We start from the raw sequence: 4831 nt of genomic DNA on the forward strand, positions 1-4831 counted from the left end.
GGTCTGCTCGTAATCCGCAGTATCTCAATTAAAAAGTCTTGAAAATAACAACTTGAAGTTATCCAAAATAAATCTCCTAAAGGAAGAAAATTAATGTGACAGCAATACCAACAATGACATTTATATTACAGATAATATACAACATTTAGGTACTTGTTCTTTACTTGAGTATGTTCACATTATACGACTTGTACTTTTATTCCATTACATTGTGTAGGCAAGTATTATTATTACCTCAGTAAATTGATCTGACAGCTTTAGTGACTTTGCTGATTTTGGTTATTAATGAAAAATCTAAATCAACTAATACACTATACATTATTATCTGTTAAGATACTCAATAGTACATTAAAAAGAGTATCTCAGATTCACCCTATCTTTACCAAATGCAACATTAAAATGATGAACACATGTATGCGTCAATAATTAATATTATAGGTGGAGTAGGTACGTTTGAGAAACCAGCTCGAGATACACTTTTTGTTGTTTGTAATAATAATAAAATACAATCATTTAATATGTGTTATTTAAATGTTCCTCCCTGCATAATGAGTACTTTCACATTTGAAAATGTAGTAATGCTACTTTTTCTAAGGTAAATAATTGGAATACTTCTTCCACCGCTGGTATTGTGAAATTGGGAAGATATGTCATTTTTTGCAATCTTTGTCATGTGGAATTGTGAGAATCCCCAGTATTTCCATCAGTAAGTGAAGGCAGCTGCAGTGAGGGGGAGGAGCCTGTGAAGATGGATCACTGAGGATCATCTGTGGCTCAGCAGCTAGAGTCAGTACAGTCACACAGGCAGGGGCGCCGTAAGGGGGTGAAAAGTTAGGACGATTCTAAGGGCCCCCAAAATGTTCAGAACATTAAGAAAACATATTAAATACCTTTCATCAATCCTCAATAATTAACATTAATAGAACGTTATATTGATAAATAACTCACTAAACTTACGATTCATTTAACTTATTTTATTCCAAAAGTTAATTACCCAAAGCCTCTGTACACCCCCTTCTATTTACGTGTAATGGTTTGGTCCTGCCTCCAAACGAGGTGCGGCACCGGCAGAGAGTGAAAGCATGTGAGGAGGGATGCTAGTACTTAGCATACATACTGTGTTGTACCATGTTTCAATGACCAACAAAGTCAGGCTCTAAGAAAAGAAGAGAAAGGAGAGAAAGACAAGAGAGAGGGACTAAAGGGCGACAGTATGTCACCCAGTTTTTCACAAGAAAAGGTGGGTGTGGTCCATGAGTAGTGGAAATTAGTCTGTTAGCTAATGTTTTTTTGTTTACTAAGCTGACATTAAGTACTGTTAATATCTTTACAGCAAATTCACTGCTCTTCACTGCTCTTTTAGCTGACATTTAAAGGTATGGTAGGTAATTCACTTCAGAAGCAATTGTTGTTATATTCCATGGAATGCTCTTAACATCCCGATAGCAATGAATATATTAAATGCTTTGACAATAAATACATACAAAAAATTCATCTCTGGAAGCCGTGGCGCTGTAAAAAGCACGACCAATCATCTGAGCCGGCCCGGCTAAAATAACTGGATGGCCTACCTGCCTGTCAGCCTTCCATCTGTGCACAAACTTATCTCGTGCCCTCATTGGTCATGTGCGCATTTGTGTGTGTTGGAGGAGGGGCTCTGTAAGGAACTCTGAAGGAAGGGGCAGATTTTTTTCGGTTGTGTACTTTCAAATTCTAGCACACTCGAGCTGGTTTCTGCATTCTTACCTACCCTACCTTTAATAAATGCAGGCACATTTTTAGAGCCTATTCATACTAAATCAGTTGCCCCTCCCCCTGGTGCCAGGTCCAACAGATCCATCTTTAGGCTCAGCAGCCCTATAAGGCTGAACCTGAACCAGCTTTTCTCCAAACTGAAGGAGGTGAGCAGCATTGTGTTGAATGCCACTTAACATATCTGAAGGGAGACTGGAATACAATATATATATATTAGAGCCGGGACTCGATTAAAAAAATGTATCTAATTAATTAGAGGCTTTGTAATGAATTAATCGAAATTAATCGCATTTTTAATCAAATATACATATTTGACCTGAGAACAGTGAGAAGCAATTTTCACATGGATTTTACTCCAAGTGGTCTACAGTCCAAGTGCATGACATTAAGGATTTTGGGAGATGGCCCTGTGGGCCATCTAAGCTAATTTACAGATGGCCGTGAGCCCAATAGAGATTGCCCTGAAAAATGCACGCGGACGAAATGGCACGAAGGGTTTGGGGGGCTTCCGTCCCCCTAGACAATTTTGATTTTTGCAGGTCTTAGATGCTGTCTGGTGCATTCTCTAGACTGAATTATAAGATGAACCACCACAATATTATATTGTACAATTTCAATTGTATTCTTCATTTCACTTGTTTGTTTGTTCTTGTTTGTGTTTGCTCGCTTGCATGCCCTGCATAGCTTTAAGAAATACTTAAGTTGTTGGTCAAAACACTTTCCATCTGATGAAGGCAAATGCCTTCCCAGATGGAAAAAAGTAGAAAACATTACATTCAGTTATAACTGCCAAAACAAACATTATTTACACTATTATGGCCCCTGTTAAAAAATGTTGTAATGTTAACTACTGTAAGTTGGTCGAACGAATGCCTCCTCATCCGGAAGCTGACCGAGCAGACCCGAGCAGCAGTCGAGAGGAGCCGAGCGCATCCGCGAAGCACACGTCAGAGTTCCCGTTAGCCGGCAAATCTAAATATCTTCGGTCAAAATAATTTCCCTTTAGAGCAATACCGCTTCAGTTGCGCCACTTATGTGACAGACAAGAAGAGTATGTGACAGACAAGAATAGTCAACTCTAATGTCTAACACTTAATGTGGAGAAACAGATGTCCTGTATGGGTTGATTGTGCGTTGATCTGTTGGTAATGCCTCGGGGTTCCGGTGGGCATGTAAACAAATGCATAATGCTGCGCTATACTTTGTGGCCTCATCCAGTTGCATAGCGACACTTATTGTGTAGTTGTCTTTTAATAAGCAGGTAGTCCTATCATTAGCTAGAACTAGCTGGATCTGATCGATATGGACATAAACGCAAGTGAAGTCTAATCTGACGGGAGAGAGAGATCAGCTGCTGCTGACGAGTCGAGACTCGACACGCAGCTCTGCATAACCATATGCAGCGGTGAGCGGAACAAAACACACACTTCAGGTTAGAATATCACACGTAGCTATTTTAATTACCTCTCAAACTACCTAAACTAGTTATAGATATGTTTAGTTTTACTGTCGGGTCACTCATTACTGGATCCGCGAGCTGCATGATACTGGCATAATAGATTGCCCGATCGGGCAACCAGCAGGTGAGGCTTCATTGCCCGAGCTAAATACTAGATGCCATCGTGCAGTCCTTAATGTCGAGCCCAGTGACAATCCAGTGAGCCAGGGAATTGGTTATTTTCTCAGACGTGGACTTACTTATCCTGGCCCTGAAACCAGTCATCTGGTTGAGTGTGGGTTGGGTCAGGGTGTGGTTCCTTGCACTCGGAGTCGGGCTAACGTCCACGCTAGCTGCTACATGCTTTGCATTTAGGTGATACTTTAGGCTTGATGTGCTGCGGTGATATGCAAATAATTTTTTGCATAATTTGCACACAACCATGCTCTTATCGACGCTTCCATCCGTCCGTTTTTTAAAACAAAATTTCCCATCCACGGGGCCGACCAAAGCGGTCTCATCAGCTTGTTCGTTCATGTTTGCACACAGGTGAGCAGCACGTCTGGAGTCACATGACAGCACTTAGATCTGAGACAGAGTGCTTTAGCTGCCACAGCTTGGACTTTGAACAACTTTAAACAACATTTTAATTGGATTATTTTATGGTTGGAGAGTTATGTTTAAGACCTTGTACATGTGGCCTATGTACATCAAATACTTTTAAAGAGCCCGTTTGTCTAAATGGCATAGATGTCATTGACGTTTGAACTTTGGTTCCTTTTAATTACAACATTTTAAAGAAATGCTTATATTCTCCAAATGTTCACTTCTAGTAAATACACAACATTGGGGCTAAGTTAACACATTAATATGTTTATTGATTTGGATAACAAAACTCACATGCACATCAAACCATTCATTATTACAGCAAACATGTTTGTTTTTTTTAATGAAAAATAAACATAATTTCAGAAGGCATATTTCCCAACATAGTGGTAAATAGGAAATACAAAATACTATATTATTGATATATTATTATTTTACATCCATGGAAATATATATTCATAGTTTTTTCTCATTGCACATTTATACAGAGGACTCATAAATTAGCAAATATGTCTCAGAATGATATCAGCATTCCAGTATACTCCTGTTGTTCCATCTTGGAAGGATATGTTAAACCATACAAATGACCGGTTGGGATGAGAAGGGAAAGTAGAGTGATAACTGAGGATACAACGATTTCACAACATCATGTTTCAAAATTCAAAAATTCCGCTGTGCCCCATTACCCCTACTGTACTTCTATTTAGAAATGAAAACACAACAGGAGTTTGTGCTGCGGCCCCAGTTCCAAACATGGTTTGTAGTTACCACTGATTTCACCAGAATCAAGTATTAAAAAAAACATACATAACTATCTTTCAAACAAAAAAGCAGTAGGCTCTTTTAGTAGGTTTTAGGACATGGAAAGGTTGTCTCTCAGCAGTGTTCATAATTCTCCTCATCTTGACACAATAATGTGTCTTATCAGATCAATTATGAATGTCACACACAATTAATTCCATCATTCAAAAACACGACTGTAGCTAAATATCTACAATTGATCAAGGAACATGCGCATAACGTGCATTCCAA

Source organism: Pseudochaenichthys georgianus, chromosome 21 (assembly GCF_902827115.2).
Source record: "Pseudochaenichthys georgianus chromosome 21, fPseGeo1.2, whole genome shotgun sequence".
NCBI classification, from domain to species: domain Eukaryota; kingdom Metazoa; phylum Chordata; class Actinopteri; order Perciformes; family Channichthyidae; genus Pseudochaenichthys; species Pseudochaenichthys georgianus.